This window comes from Triturus cristatus, chromosome 3_2 (assembly GCF_964204655.1).
Source record: "Triturus cristatus chromosome 3_2, aTriCri1.1, whole genome shotgun sequence".
NCBI lineage: Eukaryota > Metazoa > Chordata > Amphibia > Caudata > Salamandridae > Triturus > Triturus cristatus.
The window spans coordinates 773108859-773131254 of NC_140584.1; the positions used below are offsets into that span (position 1 = coordinate 773108859).

The following is a 22396-nucleotide window of genomic DNA, read 5'->3' on the forward strand; positions in this document are numbered from 1 at the left end:
GTATACTACCATTCCACATCTAAGACCAACTCAAGTTTTTAAATTCTCCCTCATAGGCTTCTTTCTTTTTCTCTAAATTCATTCCTATTCTACTTGTATAACTGTGGTTGTGGCCTCACCTATAAAAACTGAATTTGAGCTGGCCAACATAGAATCCTACACTGTGGTCCAACTCAAGGAGTATTGTCAAAAAGAGGGGATTCCAGCAAACAGCACCACCAGGAAGGTGGAGTAACAAAAGGCTGGTCCCGACCTACCTGCCAGGCAAGTAGCAAGCCGGTGGAGGAGGAAGCCCCCTGCAACCATTTCCTGTTGTTGGCACCACCTTTGGCCATGGGTATCCTGGTCTTGGTGGACCATGCCACTCAGTGCCAGAAATCTATCCCCCTAAGAACTGTGACTGCACCTTCAGTGGGCAGGGCACTGATGGGGATCTTTACTCATGTGTGCTTCCCCAATAAGGTGGTCTTCGACCGTGGTACCAACTTCATGTCAGAGTATATGAAGGCCATATGTAAGGAGTTTGGGTTAACCTGCAATTTATCGAGTCCTTCCCACCCACAAACCAATGGGGTTGTTGAAAGGATCAAAAGGACCCTAAAGTGTATGATTTTGGGACATTCTGAGTTCATGAGGTGGAAGTAGGGCATGCCTTTTGTTTGCCTACAGCGAGGTACCACAGAATGGAGATGGCTTTAGCCCCGTTGAACTTCTGTATGGGCACCCTGTGAGAGGACCTCTCCGTTTGGTGAAGGAGGGCTGTGAGCAAGGTACCGGGAGGCTCCCCAGAATATGGTTAGCTATCATGCTGCACTCCAGACAGCCCACTTCCAGAAACTCAAGAAGAATCTGGAAGCCAGGACATGAAACATCATAATGACCAGAATAACGCTCTTGTCGAGTTTCAACACTTTTGTTGAGTTTCAAAAAGTGTGGGTGATGGAGCCAGTGGAGCCCAGGGCCCAGCAAGACTGTTGATCTGGGCCTTAGGAGGGGTGCAAGAGTAATGTCACCTACTTGGTGGACTTCAAGACTCCCAGGTACCTTTGCGGGCAAGTCATATCATTCACCTCAAGCCCCACTTTGAGAGGTCTGAGCTAACCTACTCACTGTTGATGGGGTGGAAGAGGAGAGTGAACCTCTCCCGATCCCTTTTCAACTAAGGGGCAGGATGAGTCAGTGGAAGGTGAAAGCCTCGCCCCTACACTGACCCTAGGCCGATACAAAGACTGCCCCCAATTGCTGGGACAGTTTGCCCCTCTATTCTCCCTTGCCCCAGAACTCACTACATGATGTACCCATGATATTGATACTGTGGACAGTTTGCCTGTGAAAAGTAAAATGTACAGGTTGTCTAATAAGGTGAGAGCAAGCATTAAGGAGGAAGTCTCTAAAAAGCTGGCGCTAGGGACTAATGAGCTCTCAAAGAGCCCTTGGTCCAGCCCAGTGGTGTTGGTCCCCAAGAGTGCACCTCTAGGTGTTACACTCAAACCTAGGTTCTGAGTGGACTACCGTGGGCTCCCTGCAGTCACCAAGACTGACGCACACCCCAACCAGTGAGCTCAAAGATTGGCTAGGAGCTGCCACATTGTCCAGCACATTTGACTTACCATCTGGGTACTGGCAGATTGCCTAGACTGAGGGGGCCAAAAAGAGGACTGCATTCTAAACCCCAGAAGGGCACTTCCAGTTCTGGGTAATGCCCTTGGGGTTTAAAAACGCCACGGCCACCTTCCAGCAGCTGGTCAACCAGGTCCTGGCTTGGTTGGATAACTTCAGTGCCGCACACCTAGACGATACTGCAGTCTTCGGTTCTAGCTGGCAGGAACACCTGTGCCACTCAGGGAAGTGCATCAGCCTATGCAGAGTATGTGCTGGATAGGGTAGAAATAAGAGGCCGGCTTGGGTCACTAAGTGGGAGGAGACAAGGTGCAGCCCCTACAGGCCAAAACTGAAAGCATTCTGGCTTGGCAGCCCTCCAAGACTCAGACAGAAGTGAGAGCTGTCTTAGGCCTCACTGGCCTTTACAAGAGATTTACAAAGGGAAATAGCACCATTGTTGTCCCTAGACAGAGCTGACTTTCAAGAAGCAGCCACATCAGGTAATCTGGACAGAGGTGTGACAGAAAGCTTCTGGCAACCTGAAGGAGGCCATGTGCTCGGCCGTGCTAAAGGCCCTTGACTTCTCACAAAAATTTGTTGTGGGGACAGATGCCTCAGAGCATGGCAAAGAGGTCCTAGATCCATTTGTAGCCTTCATCGGTAGAAGGTTACTTCTCAGGGAACTGAGGTGGAGTGCAATAGAGATGGAAGCCTTTGATGTGGTCTGGGAATTAAAAAAGCCAAGACCATACCTCTTTGGTACTCACTTCCAGGTTAGGACAGACCACAGACCCCTCAGATAGTAAATGAAGATGAGGGGTGAGAACCTCAAACTGTTGATGTTGAGGAAATAAATTGGCGCCCGAACAGGGACACTTTCTCATCTCACGCGCCGGCGGTGCGTTGCAGGCCCGGTCTCCTGCCACAGCTGAACGGACAAAAACGCGTACCTGCAGGATTTCCTGTATCTCCCTCCGGCCAAGCGGGGACGACTGAGGCTGCGATCAACACCCAGACGAGGCGGTGAGAAGTGCGAAGTATCCCGACCAGAGCCTAGCTGAGAGAGCAAGATCCGAGGTATACAGAGTCCCACCAGGTTCCGAAGTTCCGAGTCCAGTCGAGTCGAGTCCAGTTCGGTCCAGTTTCAGTTCCGTTCCGAGGCCTTCCGTTCCGAGCTACCCGGTGAGTACCATTACCGGGGAGGCATTTAACGTGCACATAGTCTGTGCCGGTCAAGACGGGTTTGGGTACACAAATCCGGTCTGCACTGTTTTAGCAGTGTATCTGTACTGTTTAGCAGTATATATAGTATGTCTTGCATATAAATAAGTACTATCTAGTGTCAGTATTATGTCAGTACCTAGTTTTCTATTAGTTATCATTGTTCGAAAAACTGTTAAGTGTTAAATGTTTTAAATACGTTCTATATATTGTGGTGTGAATGACTGTTTATTATTGTATTTTCTTGTATAAAGTGTGTTCTAGTAATAAGGTCTAAAAATGCCGCTCTTTTCGAAACTAAGACAGATCAAAACTAGAAAAGATGTACTCGAAGAAGCTGTTCCCATCCCACCTAGGGACACTCCAGGGTACTTTATGTATCATAAGCATGGCCTAGATGCCGTATTATTTCTTGATTTATGGGTAGACTACACCAAAGAATTACCAGAGAGTCAGAGATGGCCCGCAGCGGGGACCTGGGATGCAGATTGCATCATGAGAGTAGAAGAAGAATTATGGAAAAAAAAAGCCAGACAGTCACAGAAAGATGCCATTGAATTATGGCGTAAAGAATCATATAGACGTACAGAAAAAGCACTCAGACAGGAAGAGAAAGGTAGAGAGAATTCAAATAAAACTCGAGAAAATCTATTACTTGAGGAAGGTACCCGAGTAAAATCAGAACAAGTAGATAGACAAAGAAACACTCTTATGAATGGTATGTATCCTCTTCTGGCCGAAGGGTTACCTAAGGCTACCCCGGAAATACCAAAAGACTTAACCCCTCCATTGCTCCCGATAAAAGCACATCCCAAAACACATCCCAAAACAGCAAAGGACGTTTTCCTTTCCTCCTATTTAGATGACGCAGCTCTCGAGTATGCTAATGCCATACCACCCACACCGCTTGCCGATGGTGTTCAACACCAAGAACATTCGTCTGTATCCCCGCAACTACAAACTCCTACACAAGTTCCAACAGGCCCGTCCGTTTCTACAGTTTTTCCCGCATCTACAATCTCTATCCTACGCCCAACGAATCCTTTCGTGCCTAGCACCTCAGATGGTGCTACAGGAGGTACGACAGACATGTTTGCCACACCGCCGCGAAATAAACAGACTCTTAGAGATTTAGCACTCCAACGTACACCCCAACTAGCGACATCCGACATGTTTAAAGAACAGCTTGTGGATTGTAGATACGACCCAGTACCAGGTAGACAGGATAAATTGCTCATATCATCACTACGTATAAGACGAGCTACATTATATTTAATGACGATACCAGGAATGGGTGAACACCTAGACGAAATATATCGCTTTGTCCAAACAGGGCGAGGTCCAGAAAGTATTAACGAAGCTATGGAATACCAGAAAGTGGATGTCCAAAGACAACTACTACGTTTTTTCATAAATTGTGTAATTAGGAATCAAGACAGGCCTGGAGCAGATCACGAAACCATGCAAAGACTTGCCAAATGGGGTCAGAACATATCAGAAGAGAAACATGATAGACAGGCGTGTATAATCGCCATGTGTCGAAAGATCCGCAAGGAAGTAGAACGAATACATAAAGAAAGACGAGAAACAGACAGAGTAGAATCAGAAGAAGAGGAGGAGCAAGAATCAGAGCAAGTAGAAACGATAGCTTATGTAGGTAGAGGAAGACCCCATAATAATACCAGAGGTTTTAACGACCCGATACGTCCAATACGTCCAGAATATAATAGACATTTTCCAAACCCTATGTTAAATACAAAATCCCCTGAACACCTATTCCAAGCCGCTGATAAATTACTCCGAGATCGAAGGGGGTACCACATGCTAGATTCCATGGACGAACAAGAATTAGCCAGGTCAGCAGTACAATGGGCTGACAGTCCCGGCGAATACAATGATGATGTACTTGCACACACGTTTCTGAATCTTGACCCATACGAACAGCGCTTAGCTAGTATATACATGATTCAACACCTCCTTATATTATATAAAAGCCAACACTCTGATCCAGGACCCTTACCTGACATATTGACAGAACTACTCACGAATAAATGGAGAGGGTCAGGTACTGATTTGATTAAAGAAATTCTAGAATCCCGAAACCAATATTTAAATTTCGTATGCCCGGAACACGTTCCAGTTCCCATCATGGGAAGAAAAATGTATCACATAGATAGACAGAACCCGTTACGCGAAGTGCACCCAATCAGAGGTGACGGTGATAATTTTACACGCGTATTTGTGTACACGCCGATAACTAAACTGGAATTATTAGAAATGAAGAAAGTAGTACCCAGCCATGACAAGGACCCAGCAGGTTTCCACCGTGAGAAAAAAGACATGTTACTCATGGGAGAGTATACCTACCCCGACATTATGAAAATATTAAAAGTCCTATTACCCGCCGGTGTTTACGAAAAACTCAAAGAAAAGGAATGGGAGGTGGGAGACCAAAAGATAGATTGGACAGCATTAGAAAACGAAGAAAAGGCCCGAGCTGCAGGAGCAGGGCTTGGGGAAAAGACTACAGCACTAGCAGGATTACTAATACAGGTACTGCCACGTTTATTAACTACGAAAAAGGAAGACTGGGGTGCAATCTCAGCCTGTAAACAGAAGCCAGATGAAGACACTAGTGATTTCTATTCCCGATTTGAAAAATGTTTTAGTATAAATAGTGGCATAAAAGCCAGTAGTGAGTCATATCCACATCTGTTTGTGACAAAATTAGTTGAAAATTCTCTGCTGCAAGTCAAGAATAGAGTATTGAAATTCGAAAGTACCTGGCAAGGTAATACCCCATCACAGATGTTACAGATGTTACAATATCACCACAATAGAATTAGAGAAGAACAAGAACACGAACAAAGACGTATGAAAGATACAAAAATTAAAATGCTTGTTGCACAGTCAGTTCCAGCCGATGGTCATCAAAAGGGTGATTCCGCAGGTCCTGCGAAAGGGACATGCAACTATTGTAAACAACCAGGTCATTATATACACGATTGTCCAGTCCTGAAACATAATATTGCCACAGGTAGAACGCAGGAGAGACCACGTTTACCTAGACAGGATCAGAATCAACAACAAATCCCTCAGCATACACAACCTAGGTTAGCTCCGCAACAACTAGCTCCGCAACAGGCAGCTCCACAACAGATCGTAGCACCACCACAAGCGCAGCCTATTGCTGCAACACAAGCGACAACACAACAGATGTATCAGTATGCACAAACAGATTATCCCGATTATCAGCGGTACTCATGAGATAGCCTAGAGAGGGAAGTTGGCTTACCCCTTATTGAGGTTCCTGTAGACCAAGAGGGACCTTATGTACATAGTGAACTATTAGGGGAAGACAGAAAGTTTTTACTTGATACAGGGGCAAGCAGAACAACTATAAGACGCAGTGAAGTTCCAGGGGCACCCCTCTCAGGCTGACAGAATATTTCCCTTGGATTCTCAGGAAAACCTATAATTAATGACGTAACACAACCTCTTCCACTTACAGTTGGTCCATTGACACGTACTACAGATTTATTGCTTACTAAATCATGTCCAGAAAACTTGTTAGGTATAAAAACATTGAAAGCTCTAGGAGCCATAATATGTTGTTCTCCGGAAGGAGTACGACTATTTTTACGTGACTTTAAAGGTCACTACGTGTCCAGAGACATGGATCACCGACTGCAGAATTTACCTACACATTTATGGGCACAAGGCCCCACTGATGTTGGTTGCATGAACATTACACCATATCGAGTTACACTGAAAACAGGAATAGTACTACCACGAATGCGACAATACAAGTTACCACCAGATGCTGTAGTGGCTTTACTGCAAATCATTGACGAGCTCATTGCACAAGGAGTAGTTGTCGAAACTGACTCCAATGTATGTAATTCCCCGATAATTCCGATTCTTAAAAGAACGGATCCAAAAGCACCACCAGTATATCGATTAGTTATTGATCTGCGCGAATTAAACAAATGTATTGTACCACAATACCCTGTGGTCCCAGATATCTCTTCATTACTCACAGCTATTGATTCAGAAGCAACGTTCTTCACTGTAATTGATCTCAAGAATGCTTTCTTTAGTGTCCCAATCGATCCGGAAAGTCAATATCTGTTCGGATTCAGTTTAAATGGACGAAGTTTTAAATTCACACGCGCACCTCAAGGATTTACAGAAAGCCCCAGCATCTATAGCCAAGCACTGAAACGAGAACTTGACAGTATCCACATGCCAGTTAACACTGCCTTGCTTCAATATGTCGGTGATCTGCTGATCACCGCCCGAAGCGAACATGAATGTGAGACAGCGTCACTGACGGTTTTGAAATTTCTGGCCGACAAGGGGCACAAGGTGTCCCCTTCTAAGCTGCAATTCTGTGTCCAGCGAGTTGTTTACCTTGGGCACTCGCTGTCCAAGGAGGGAAGGCAGCTTACACCCGACCGCATCCAGTTAATTGCTAACATGCCACCACCCAAGACACAAAAGGAGGTACGGGCTTTTATAGGCCTCACTTCATACTGTAGGCAGTGGATCCCTCAATATGCATTTCTAGCAAAACCACTCATCCAGTTGACAACACAGGAGGCAGCCACATCGACTGTCCTCCCTTGGACTCAAGAACATACACACGCCTTTGAAAGCTTAAAGAAAGCTTTATGCCAAGCACCTGTCCTAGCAACACCATGTTACAGTAAACAGTTTACACTCTTTGTTACAGAACGCGAAGGTACTGCTTTGTCAGTGCTCACTCAGGAACAAGCAGGATCACACAAACCATGTGCTTATTTCTCTAGTACATTAGATCCAGTAGCTCAGGCAATTCCTGCGTGCCTGAAATCAGTGGCAGCAACAGCTTTAGCAATCAGACAAAGCGATGCCATAGTGTTAGGACACCAATTGACAGTACAAGTACCACACGCAGTAGAGGTTCTCTTGAACCGCACACAAACACAACACTTGACTATAGCGAGACTCACCGGTTACGAATTAACATTGTTTCAGCCACATATAGAAATCAGACGTTGTAATACGTTAAATCCTGCCACACTGTTACCAGTAGGCGGAACAGATCCATTGGCACATGATTGTGTCGAAATCATTACTATCACGACGAAACCCAGACAAGACTTGACAGACATCCCTTTGTCAGATCCAGACTTGACATTGTATGTAGATGGGTCATGTATGAGAACAAGTACAGGAGAGTTGGTGGCCGCTTACGCAGTCACAACAGACACTGAAGTCATTGAAACAAATTGTATTAACACTTTGTCAGCTCAAGCAGCAGACCTCACCGCTCTGACACAAGCCTGTATTCAAGCCACAAATAAAAAAGTCAACATATACACAGATTCACGTTATGCATTCGGAGTCGTCCATGACTTCGGCGTACTGTGGCGAGAGAGAGGTTATTTAACTTCTCACGGTGCCCACATCCAACACGGACCCCTCATTCAAGCCCTATTAGACGCGATTCATCTACCTACTGCAATATCGATTATGAAATGCAAAGCCCACACAAAAGTTACCGATATCATTTCTCAGGGTAATGACCTAGCTGACAGAACAGCTAAACAGACTGCTCAGAATCAGACTCACACAACTGACATGACAAAGACAATAGTTCCGACACCAACACATTGCATGACAGTTAAGGATCCCGCCCTTGATGTAATTGACATACAGACACATGCTACACCAGAAGGAATAAAGAAATGGACTGAATTAGGAGGGATCCAAACGGATCAAGGATGGATGACGAAGGAAACATCTATATGGTTTCTTCCCGACTCAATGGTTCAAGTCATCATTAACACAATACATAGTCCAGCGCACCTAGGAGAAAAAGCTATGCTAGACAGCATTCAACACATTTGGTTCAACAAACACCTGCGAGCAGCAGCTAAACAAAAAGTTCGTACCTGTATGATATGTTGTCAGTTTAATCCAGGTAAAAGCATCCCCGTAGAGCAGGGTGGATTTCAAACTCCCGATCATGCTTTTGAAGTCCTCCAGATGGATTATATCCAGATGGAACGATGTCGAGGATTCAAATATGTTCTCGTAGTTGTCTGTGCTCTTTCCCGTTGGACAGAAGCATACCCGGTTTCAGATTACACTGCCCCGACTACTGCCAAACAGTTAGTTCGAGAATTCTTCCCACGGTACGGTTTACCACGTGTTGTCTACTCAGATAACGGCCAGCCGTTCTCATCCGAACTAATGAAACACGTTTCCCTTTTATTAGGCTACCAATGGAAATTCCACTGTGTCCGACATCCCGAGGCGGCAGGTCTCGTGGAACGCCATAATCAAACTCTGAAAATTAGATTGTCCAAAATATGTAGAGAAAAAGGAGTCGATTGGATAGTAGCCTTACCAGTTGCGCTCTTTTACATGAGAATGGTAGCACATTCTCGAACAGGGCTATCCCCGTACGATAGACCACCAAATCTTCGGTAGACCACCAAATATGTGGGGGACGCCTATACCTCGCAAAATCACTGATGTTGACTGTAATATGCTGACAGATTACCTGGCTTCCTTGATGTCTGCACTACAATCTTGTCGTTCACAGGTATCCGCAGCTTTTCCCGATAATACTGAGGTGAAGCCCCATGACGTGGTTCCTGGGGACCTGGTTCTGGTCAGGAATTTTGACCGGAAGACCCAACTGGATCCTAGGTGGAAGTCACCGAAGTTGGTTCTACTGACTACAAGGACAGCCGTGAAAATCGAGGGACGGAAAGGGTGGTTGCACTCGAGTCATATCAAGAAATTTTATGGACTACCATCCAGTGTGAATACTCAACCCTGTATTCCCTCACAGACAGACTCAAAGCTCCCCTTGGTTGAGCAATCAAAATCAGAACTTTATAAACTAAAACTAAGGTCTAGTAAGTCAGACAATTTGATTGTTTAAGTCCTCTCCAAGGTGAATCGGTTGAATTTGTCTCTGACATGTATCCTCTAGACCGGAATAGAGAAAGAAATCATCAGATGCAGCTTAAGAAGCATGCGTATTGTAAATCACTTCGCAGTCACTGCACACTAACATTATTAATTTTGTTTTTTCTAAGTCTTCTGATCATCATTGTCAGCATACTATTGCACATGTATTACCCTATTCTTAAGCGTGCTTACAATGTAACTGCAGAACATTCTTTTAGCGAATTACCTCCGCATGAGTGGTCCTATAGATTTGCGCTGCGCAACAACACATTCATTAGTATGTTACATCATTCCCATCAAACCAGCAATGCCACAAATTGTTGGATATGTGGCCGACTCCCTCCCTATCAGAACTATAAGGGAGTTTTGCCCCTCTTTCCCTATCCGTTCACACACAATGGCTCCTGTGGAGCATGGTTTAGTTTGATTAATTCCCTAGATTCAAATTCCGCAGTTTATCAAGATAACTGGGTATGGGGAAACCTGAACTTAGTTTTGCTTAAAGTCTGCTACCCTAACAAGGAGGGACTTCCCAGAAGATCAGGAACTGATCTAGAAAATGAAGTATATGGATTAGGTAATTTTACACTTAACCTTATGATCCTGAACGTTGAATCTGAAGCTACACCAATCTTGCCCGCCATGTCAGTATTCCCAGTAAAAGGGGAATTATGTGTAAGAAAGAATGGTTCCATACACATGGGCCATAGTAAATGCACCACTGTAATAAAATTCAGTGATCAAGGCAAGTCTACATTTAGAGCTTCTCGCCATTCCTACTTTATATGTGGCCAGACCGCATATATACGTCTACCTCTAGATTGGGATGGTACCTGTTACATAGCATTCCTTCTGCCACCTGTTTTCCTAGCTCCTCCTGATTATCATAGAAATACCCATTTAGTACACAATAGACAGCAGAGAGATCTCCCAATTGTCGATTACACTGAAACAGCATGGGAAAAATACACAGATTTCAATAAAGGGTTCTTTCCCTATATAGGTACAGTCACTAATAGTAAGCTGATACGTAGATTAACCAGAACCCTTGAAGCAGTAGTGAACGAAACTATTTCCGCCTTAGGCAATTTAACAGAAGAGCAGTCTGCTATGCGGATTGTTGTGCTTCAAAATCGTCTTGTCCTTGACGTCATCCTGGCCGATAGGGGCGGAGCTTGTAGGGTCATCGGATCAAGTTGCTGCATTTTCATACCAGAAAATTCGCCGTCAGTATATAAAGCCATAACTCGCCTTCATAAGATTGTAAGCCAGATACACCAGAGTCCAGGCACCTGGACTTGGTCCGGTTGGTTCTGGGGCGTGTTGTCAGCCTGGGGATGGAGAATCCTATCATTCCTAGGTATTGGCTTTCTCATACTATTCAGTTGCTGCTTATGTCTACAATGTGGGCCAGCGATTTGTGGTCTGTGTGCCACCTCGTGTATCCCACATCCAAGTTTTCGTTCAAGATCCCGGAAGAAGAAAGAAGAACAAATGATGCTATATGAACAGATCGATGGATTGATGAAGATCGATATCTCCTGAGGGTCCGTAGGGGACAAGGAGGGAATGAGGAAATATGAATTTTGTGATCAGTTATGTCCCCTATCGTAGACCCCAACGGCTCCATGTACATGCTATAAGTACATGTATGTTCCCTCCTGCTCCAGTTTTGAAGACGCAAATATATGTGCGTCCACCGTCAACATGTCCTCTTTCAGATTCGCCATGAATGGGTCAGATATTCCATTCCTAAGTATGAAAGGCCACCGACTTTATGTGGTTCACTTTCCACATTTTACAGATTCAGGCGAGTAGGCCCGAATTCTGTCATCAAGCCTTTTCCTGCCTTCTGCCTCTGAAAGCTCCAGTCTGAGCCTGCATCTGTGTCCATGAACTTTGTCCTACTCCCTGCGCGGCTAACGGTGCCTGATCCAGCCTGTCGCCTGCCAAAAAACTGTATTTCACCTTCAAGATTATCTACTCCGCTCCTCATCCGATGCATTCCTGTCTAGTAGTTTAGGTAAACATTCCTCCAGCTACCGTGCAAAGGGCCAGGCCTCGCTGTCCTCATGCAAGTAATTCATAGCCCCGTTACCATGGAATATTCCTACCCCCTCGCATCTAGTGTAGACACTTAGACGCTTGTACACGCACTAACAGTCAGTATAGAATAGATTCTATCCTAGAGACCTCTCCTTTTGGATAACACAGTTCTTTAAACATAGGATATTAGATATGATTTGGGATTAGGTTGACATGACCCCCAGACTTCTGTCTCCACATGTAGAGCTAAATGTCAAGTCCCCTTCACCCTCTAGTTGCACGTCAATCACACGTCATGCGGCTGCGCGCGCATCTCTGCCAAATATTTCTGCTGACATTGCAGGATTCTCTTATGGATCCACCCACTTGTGACATCATGTATGATGACGTTTATTAAATTACGCCCATGTATACGCCTCTATTAGTTACGTATGCACCTTTTATCTATACTATCAGCTGTTACGCCTCTTGCATCTGTTTCACTGTAATGTATTTTCTATAAAACTGCCTATCTGTCAATAATATATGCCCTTCCTTCCTGAACTTTCGTGGTGATGGAATAGAATGCCTACAATTCGAATTGTATTCCTTTGTATAGGAATAAAGCCTTTTAAAACCTCTAATACCACAGATTCTGCCTCTTATATTTACTGAGTTATTCTTAATAGACTTTACCGCATAAAAATTGTACCGGTAATGAAATATTTACCACAATGTGGTCCATCTCCTTACAGGGAATGGACTCTATGGTGGAACACCATCCTAGAACAGACCACACCAATGCGGAGGATTTCTCCAGGTTCTTTAGCCTTAGCGAAAGAACTCCCTATGGGTTGAGTTGCCCTCCCCACTTTCAGCTAGTGAAAGGGGGGGGGGCACACTTGTTAGACCTGTCATCCTTGGCGTGGTGTTCCCTAAAATTTTTCCTTCAAGTCTCCTGCTTTGCTAACTTCATCTGTGCTGGCCTTAGGATTCTGCACACTTTACCACTTCTAACCAATGCTAAATCACTTGTGCTCTTTCCCGAAAATGTAGTAACATTGGCATATCCACAATTGGCATATTTCATTTACTTATAAGTCCCACTAAAAAGTGCAAAACATGTGCCCAGGGCCTGTAAAGTAAATGCTACAAGTGGGCCGGCAGCACTTGTTGTGCCACCCACTTAAATAGCCCTTAAAAAATGTCTCAGATCTGCCACTGCAAAGCCTGTGTATGCAGTTTAAGCTGCCATGTCGACCTGGCAAGTAAAACCTCTTAGCAAGCACAATTGGATGATGGACGGAGTGCTGAAACGTTTCAATCACTCACCCTCAATCAAGAGATCCGAGTTTAATCAGTTGTACTTTTGCTCACCATGCCACCCCAGTTTGGGCAAAGCCATAAGCAAATCAGTCCTGACCCTGCTCCTTAGGGGAACAGTCAAGCCCGAACTACCAGGCTAGCATGAATCCAGTGGCACAGCAAGCAAGGGACCCACGTCTGGGCATACCCTCGGTCAATGAGGGCAAACATAACAAACACAACAAAATGATGGGCCGAGACAGCTGAAACCTTTCAACAACTCACTCCCAGTCAAGAGATCTGGGGTTAATCCATCTTTCAAACCTCTTGCCAGACTCAAACCTTCCTTTTTGATACATATAAGTGATCCAGCGGGTTACCAACCTCAGGTACTCAAACACCATATACTCACCTGGGCCCATAAACACACATTCACATAGGCTAGTAAATACTGCTGGGGGTCAATTTTTATAAATGCCTTTTTATGAGATTAGTTTCCTGTCAAATTTTAACTAATCTTTCACTGATCAAAAAGTTCTTTCCTCTGGTCAATGGACCTATTAGTTGGAACTAGTTGATGGTGAAATGACATAAAATTATATCTTTTTTTATTATTTGAAATAACCACAGACTCTGGAAAAGTTTAAATGTTTTATCTAGTTAAATTCACGTGAGCAAAAACCAAAAATACAGTATGAACTCCGTTTCTCCAAGGAGGGAAAGTCAATTATTTCAATAATCAGTCACCTACATTAGAATAAAGTTTCATAATGACAGTACTCAGAAAAGAGAGGATAGAGAGAGAAGTACAATGACATACTACACAGAAATATATTTACCTAGAATAGTGTGGAAACCAACCCTTTGGCTAAGGAGCTGGAAGGGTCCCCTGGGAAAGAACAGGTGACAAAGACTTCAGGACAGGTTTCAGGACAGGATAGATGACCTCTTCTAGATTCGACGCCTGCGTCGCACCCCTCTCTGACCCTATCTTCCTCCTCAATTCTTCCACGATCTTCTTCTAATTAGTTGCCTTATCTCCCTCCTTGATTCTTCTGCGATGTTCTCCTAACAAATTGGCTTAGATTCTAAGTCTGCAAATTGATTCATCTTCAGCATTCGTTCAGCTCTCAGACAGCATCCCGGTCTCTCAGAATCTCAGCATCACTTTATGTGTTCTAACTAACTAAACTACCTCAATTATACCTTTCATTGCTCATGTACCACCCATTAATGTTTCAACTTTATGAAACTCCTAATTTTGTGGCAAGGGGGGGATGATCATCACACCATGCTAAGTTTAATCATTTTCTTTGGTTCTTTGTTTAATGTTCCCGCCCCTTAATTCTTATTCCAAAGCTTTATTTCCCACCCGTATTCACATCTTTATCAAAGAAAAGTATACATATGATATTCATTTCTATTCAACATTCAGGTTCCCAGGACATATAACAACGACGGCCTTGGACTGGTTTCAAAATCGACATCACGGCTTCCCGACTTGCTTTTAACAGCGCCTGCGTGAATATCACGTATAGTACAGGCTTCAGTCTCACTCGGAGGCCCAAATACGAACTAATAGAGAAGTAAAAAAGAAACACATTAATTTCAAAATAAAATGATTTCACTGTATACCACCTATCTCTACTCTAACTCTACTCTAATCCCATTTACTTATAAAAGCTCTCCCAGCGTTAGCACTTAATAAATAGTTTGTTTTAGTTTCAGCGAAGCAGATGCTTAGCATGTGAGCTTTCAAGCGGCCATTTTAGATGCATTTGCGCAGGTGCAGAAATTTCCCTCCAAGCGAAAGAACGTCATTCGATGTAAATGTAGTTGACACATGCGCAGTGCAGTTTCCCACGTTAGCAGCCATTTTAAGTTTCATTCGGGTTACTTGTTAGCAAAACACATAAGCAAGCATCATCTTTACTAAAATGTATTATGGTGCATATTAATTAAAACACAATACTCTATTAATACAGTGTTACGAGTTATTTGAGAGGATTGTATCTGAGCAAGTATCTTTTATACGAGTCCTTGCACCATCATAAGTCACCCCTAGGGTAGGCACTGGACAGCCCAGAGGGCAGGGTGAAAATGTATTTAAAATGTAGGACATGCACGTTATAGTTTTACATTGCCTGGTAGTGAAAAATTCTCAAATTTGTTTTTCTTTACTTAAAGGACTATATCTCCCATAGGATAACACTGGGATTACATAATTACATTTTATAAGTGTAATTCCCATATGGGAAGATATAACTAGATCGAGTTTGGGTTCTCTGGAATCCTAACTTAAAATCTTAACTTATGAAGAAGTCGAATTTTAAATTATAATTCTGAAGATGCTACTCTTAGAATATGGGTGCTACAAACTGGGGTCTTTAGTTGGCAAAAGTATGCACCTTGTCCAAGTAGGGACCCTTCCTTCGAGTCAGGGTAAGGAGATTACACTTCTAAAATAACCCCTCCTCACCTCCTTGGTAACTTAGCATGAGCAGTAAGGCTTATCTCAAAGGCAATGTGTAAAGCATTAGCACAGAACATACAGTAATACAGGGAAAACACTACAAAAGGACATCACACTAGTTTTAGAAAAATATCCAATATTTATTGGTATAAAACAAGACCAAAATGATAAAAATCCAACATACAGTAATCAAAGTATTATTATTAAACAAATTCAGCAGTTCAGGCTGGCCATGGCGTCGTGGGTCAGCTATGGTGTCGGGTAGACCCACAAACAGTATATTGGAAATGCAGGGCGTCGTGCACATTGCGATGAACTCTGGAGAGGCAGTGTCGGCAAGCGTCAGTCCCAGAGGTCGGTGCAGAAGTCAGCGGGCCCTTGAAGTCACACGCGTTGCAGGTCAAACTCTGAGGTTAAAGTCAGTGTCTGCAGGCATCTGGGCTGCCGTGCGAAGTGGAGCGGTGCAGCTTACGGTGCCCTCAGGTCGCGGTGCAGGCAGCGGCTCGGTGACAGCATCCAGCAGCATTGGTAATACCAAGGCTGCAGTGAAAAGAGGGCTGCATTGAGAAGTAGGGCGGTGCGAAGTGGGATGGTGCTGGCAGGTCAAGGTGCAAGCAGCGGCATTGTTGCTGAAGCGCTGTCATCTGTCGGCTATCTGGAGTCAATGGCGCCAGCATCGGTGAGCCATGGCTGCTGTGTGGGACAGGGCAGTGTGTCAAGTAACTTACAAGCGATGCTCCCAGGCCACAGTGCAGGCAGCAGTGTCTATAATGGCATGGAGTTTCATCTGGGATACTAGGGCATTGATGTGAAGCGAGGCGGTGTGAAGTGCAGGTCCATCAGGTCACGGTGCAAGCAGTGGCGCGGTGGCGGTAAGACCAGGGTTGCGGTGCGAAGCGGGCGGTGCTCTCTGCCGTCACAGAACCACCTGCAGTATAGTTGACGGCATCTGGTTGCTTTTTCCTCAGTGGCACACAGTTCCTGATGCGGGTACCCAGAAGATGGTTAAGTCTTTGGTGTGCCTGAGATTTTCAACAGATGGCAAGCCCTTGGAGAAACTTTTATCGCAGGAATCAAGAAAGGTCAGTCCAGTCCTTTCACTGCTCAAGACAGAAGGCCAACCCAACAAATCAACAAACAGCAAAGGGGCATACCTCCTCCTTGCAACTCTTGTAGCTCATTGTCTTGGCAGGGTCCTTAGTCAAAAAGTGTAGTAAATTTTAGGGGTTCTAGGACCACAACTTTTACCCCTTTTCTCTTTTTAGTCTTTGCTCCCAGAGTCTCTGAGCTCAGTAAAAAACAGTTTTACCCGCCCTGGTCCAGCTACACTACAGGAGGTGGAGACGACATTGTACAGTGCATACACAACCTATTCAGGTGCTAGTGAAAACTCCCCCATCACTCTAAATGTAGAAAAGGTCTATTCAACCTGGCTATGAGTCACCTAGGAAAGACAGGACACATCTCAATACCCCTTGTGAGTGAACCCAGGCTGTGAATACAAACACAGGCAGAGGTACACAGGATGGTTAAAAAAGAAAATGCCCACTTGCTAAAGGCAACATATGACAAAATCTCAATGGGAATCAATGAAGGGAAACTATTTTAGAAATAATCTAATTCTACAACATAAATTACATAACAACAAATAGTCCCAAGAACATGGTTAGATGCATTTTATAGTATCGCAAAGAAATGCGAAAACAGATTTAACAGATCAAAAATGCAGAATCAACCATGCTTTTTAAGTTATGTACTAAATGTGAAAGTGAAAACTTTGTGCTAGTGAAAACATAATTCATTGAGCAAGTGACCCAAGTGAGAAAGATACAAAGAGTGGCTGTAGCGTACTGGACAAAAATTCTAACGAAATTATACATGAAGAAGTACAATTATGAAGTAATTTTGTAAAATCATGTTATAATTCAAAATCCAAATTTAGCTTGTGCGTGTCATAACATGATTGTGCGGTTTATTGTTTTCACGAGCATAAAGTGTCCACTTTCACATTTACAAGCTAACAGAAGGTGATCATAGATAAATTTAAGACTGCCGTCCTGTAACCCTGATTAGGACTGTGGTTATTGCTTGACCAGGACTTATACCCCAGTCGACAGTAACCTAATTTCTAATAATATGTTTGCTTGATTCTCTCCAGGACACAGTTCATGGAAGTGTTTTGTAAATCCCCAGACACTAAGGCTAATTTATCTATACAAGACAGAGAATCCGAAGCACTGCAACCTCCATTGACCCACTGAGCATTGTATGGGCAAAGTGAGTATTAGGTAACCGTTAGAAATGGGCAGCGGTATACACCCTTTCCAAGCAGAGACCCTTCCTTCTAGTCAGGATTAGTAGAGTACACACCTAGGTTTGCTTGTGCTCACCCTCTGGTAGCATGGCACAGAGCAGTCAGGCTAAACTAAAGAGGCAATGTGAAAAGCATTTGTTTATGACCCACAGTAATACAGTGAAAACACCATAAAAGGACACCAGTTTAGAAAAATAAAGTATTATTATCTAAACCAAAGAAGACCGAAACGACAAAAATACAACATACAGATATCAAAATAACACCTTTAAAACGTTTCTTGCAAACATATAGCTCTCAGAAGACAATAGCAACAACTGGGGCTATCTCGAAGTTGTGATGGGTATAAATACAAAGTACGGAACTGATCACGAAGGTCCGTCCATTGAGTCACACGGACTCCCAAAGAAACAGTACTTTTTGTGATGATCTAAACCACGGTGTCAGGGAGGTGATGCGGTGCCAGTGCTGGGCGGCATCGGTTTCTTACTGCCACAGGTGAGGTGTCGGCTTCTTACTACCTCAGGGGAGGTGAGGTGTCGGTTCCTTACTGCTATGCAGGGGAGGTGAGATGATGGTTCCTTACTGCTACGCAGGGGAAGCAGGGCGTCAGTTCCTTACTGTTGCAGTAGAGGTGAGGCATCAGTTCCTTACTGTTGCAGGGGAGGTGATGTGGCGTCAGCAGCGGTGCGTCAGTTCCTTTCGACACTGCTGCATCGGGCAGTCACCCACGTCAGTTATAAATTCCATGATGGTGTGAGGGAGCCGCTAGCGTCGGACGTTGCTTCAAGCGCTCCACAAGCAGTGCCCTTGGCCCAGGTGTAGACAGCGGCCTTGATGAAGCCAGAATCAACGCAGAGATGGCACCATCCAGGGTCAGAGCAGTGGTGTCATCAAATTCAATGCTGCGCTCACCCACCGAGCGGTGATCATGGCGCCGGCGCAGGAAGCAGCATTGAAGACAGCATCTGGAATCCTGTTCTTGAGGTTTACAGCCCAGTAAACACAACCAGTGGCCCTGAACTAGGATTAGCACCACAAGGAAAGTCAGAACTCCGAGCAGTGGAGTTTGGTGAGGAGCTGTATGTGAAATATTTGTGCCCCAGAGACTTTTCAACAGGAGACAAGCTCTACTTCAAGCCCTTGGAGAGCTTCTCCAGCAGGGTTCACAGCAGTTTTTGGCCTCTTTCAGGTAGAAGCAGACCAGCAAAGCCACACACAGCAAAGGTGAAGTACTCCTCCTCACAGCTCTTCAAACCTTCTCCTTCGCAGAGGGTCCTCTAAATCCAGCAGTAACCTAAAGTTCAGGGGTTTTAGGTCCAATACTTAAAAACCTTTTTTAAATTAAATGAAAATCAAATTAAATTATGATTTATAATCTGCACTAATACGCAGGAGTGTCTAAGCGCGAATACTCTGATTTTAAAGAGAAAACCTACCAGAAATAGCAAAGCCGGTTGAGGAGCTCATTTTATTTTTTAAACAACCAGGTTTTTAAAAGTTTGTGAAAGAGAGAAGAATATTTTCTTTCTTAAGTGCCAATAGTAAAAAATTCCACAGTCTGACTGTGCCTGCCACCAAACTTCTCCCCCCACCCCCTCCGCAGAAGATGTTTGAACCCTTGGAATTACGAGGTTATAAGATGAATTTGATCAAAGCCTCCTTTCGGGAACATACCACATAAGGATTACGCTACTTACCCAGTAAGCATCTGTTCTTGGCATGTAGAGCTATAGATTCACATGCTTTGCATGCTCCTTACATCTAGTGTTGGATCCGGATGTTTGCAAGTTGTTTTTCTTCGAAGAAGTCTTTCCAGTCGCAAGGTAAGGTGACTCCTTCTTTCGGTGATAGTGCGCATGGGCATCGACTCCATTGTTAGATTGTTTTCCCGTAAGAGGGTAAGAATGGAGTAAGTGAGTGCATTACAGAGATGTCTGTGCATAAGTATTGCAGACAGTATAGCAGTATTCTCCCAAAGCGGTGGCTAACCAGTAGATGTTGCAGTTGTCTTAAAAAGTGTCCTTAGCACTGCTTGGCCTACATTGGCTTGTTGATGTGCTAGCACATCCACACAATAGTGTTTGGTAAGTGTGTGGGGTGTGGACCATGTTGCTTCTTTACAGATGTCAGCTATAGGAATGTTATCTAACAAAGGCCATAGTTGCTCCTCTTATGCGAGTGGAATGCACTACAGAAGGTATAGATAAAGTTCTTTCAGCTTTAACATAGCAAGTCTGAATGCATTTAATAATAAATCTCAAAAAGCCAGATTTAGAGATAGGATTGCCCTGTGAGCTGGAGCAAATACAACAATCAGTTGCTTTGTTTTGTGAAAATCCTTTGTCCTTGCAATATAGTACAATAGTGCTCTTCTGACATCAAGTGTGTGAAGAGCTCTTTCTGCTACTGAATCAAGGTGAGGGAAGGACAAAAGTAACTCAACTGATTGTCTAAGATGAAAAGCAGAAACTACTTTAGGAAGGAACTTTGGATTTGTGTGAAGAACTACCCTATCTTTATGGAGTTGAAAGAAGGGTTCTTCTAAGGTTAATGCATGTTGCTCACCAACTCTCCTTAATGAAGTGAAAGCAATGAGGAAGGCAACCTTCCATGAAATGAACTATAAAAGGACAATTGTGCAATGTTTCAAAAGGTAGACCCATGAGTCAAGTAAGCACAATATTGAGATTCCAAACTGGCGTCGGAGGTGTTCTAGGTGGAATTACTCTCTTTAAGCCTTCCATAAAGGCTTTAATTACTGGAACTTTGAACAAAGCTCAATGATGTGTGTTTTACAAACATGCAGCTACTGCTGCAAGGTGCAACCAAATAGATGTGTAGGCTAGACCAGCTTGCTATATATGCAAAAGATAAGATGTAATATTTTGTACAGAAACATCTAGAGGATTCATTTTCTTTAAGAAATGTTTTACAATCTGGTGGTAAATTTAAGTATGCAAACTCTGTGACTTCAGGAGCCAAATTGCTAACTTGTGCTCCTTGGGGTTTGGGTGCCTGACTTCTACATGATGATGATTTCAGAATCAACGCAGAGATGGAACCATCCAGGGTCAGAGCAGTGGTGTCATCAATTTCGATGCTGTGCTCACCCAGCGAGCGGTGATCATGGCATCGGCACAGGAAGCAGCATTGAAGTCAGCATCTGGAATCCTGTTCTTGAGGTTTACAGCCGAGTAAACACAACCAGTGGCCCTGAACTAGGATTAGCACCACAAGGAAAGTCAGAACTCCGAGCAGTGGTGTTCGGTGGGGAGCTGTATGTGAAATATTTGTGCCCCTGAGGCTTTTCAACAGGAGGCAAGCTCTACTTCAAGCCCTTGGAGATCTTCTCAAGCAGGGTTCACAGCAGTATTTGGTCTCTTTCAGGTAGAAGCAGACCAGAAAAGCCACACACAGCAAAGGTGAAATACTCTTCCTCACAGCTCTTCAAACCTTCTCCTTCGTAGAGGGACCTCTAAATCCAGCAGTAACCTAAAGTTCAGGGGTTTTAGGTCCAATACTTATATCCCTTTTAAATGAAATGAAAATCAAATTAAATTATGATTTATACTCTACACTAATACCCAGGGGTGTCTAAGCATGAATACTCTGATTTTAAAGAGAAGACCTCCCACAAATAGCAAAGCCGGTTGAGGATTATGCTACTTACCCAGTAAGTATCTGTTCTTGGCATGTAGAGCTATAGATTCACATGCTTTGCATACTCCTTACATCTAGTGTTGGGTCCGGATGTTTGCAAGTTGTTTTTCTTCGAAGAAGTCTTTCCAGTCACGATGTAAGGTGACTCCTTCTTTCAGTGATAGTGCGCATGGGCACCGACTCCATTGTTAGATTGTTTTACCGTAAGAGGGTGAGAATGGAGTAAGTGAGTATTACAGAGATGTCCGTGCATACGTTTTGCAGACTGTATAGCAGTATTCTCTCAAAGCGGTGGCTAACCAGTAGATGTTGCAGTTGTCTGAAAAAGTGTCCTAAGCACTGTTTGGCCTACATTGGCTTGTTGATGTGCTAACACATCCACACAATAGTGTTTGGTAAGTGTGTGGGGTGTGGACCATGTTGCTTCTTTACAGATGTCAGCTATAGGAATGTTATCTAACAAAGGCCATAGTTGCTCCTCTTATACGAGTGGAATGCACTATAGAAGGTATAGATAAAGTTATTTCAGCTTCAGCATATCAAGTCTGAATGCATTTAATAATAAATCTCAAAATGCCAGATTTAGAGATAGGATTGCCCTGTGAGGTGGAGCAAATACAACAAACAGTTGCTTTGTTTTGTGAAAATCCTTTGTCCTTTCAATATAGTACAATAGTGCTCTTCTGACTTCAAGTGTGTGAAGAGCTCTTTCTGCTACTGAATCAAGGTGAGGAAAGAACACAGGTAACTCAACTGATTGATTAGGATGAAAAGCATAAACTACTTTAGGAAGGAACTTTGGATCTGTGCGAAGAACTACCCTA

At 43.8% G+C, this 22396-nt stretch overlaps 1 protein-coding gene across 3 annotated transcripts in view; it reads right to left on the minus strand.

Annotated features, from left to right (window-relative positions):
* PIKFYVE (phosphoinositide kinase, FYVE-type zinc finger containing) overlaps window positions 1–22396 on the minus strand; it is a 2037960-nt gene that overhangs the window by 1558931 nt on the left and 456633 nt on the right. The window lies entirely within an intron of this gene.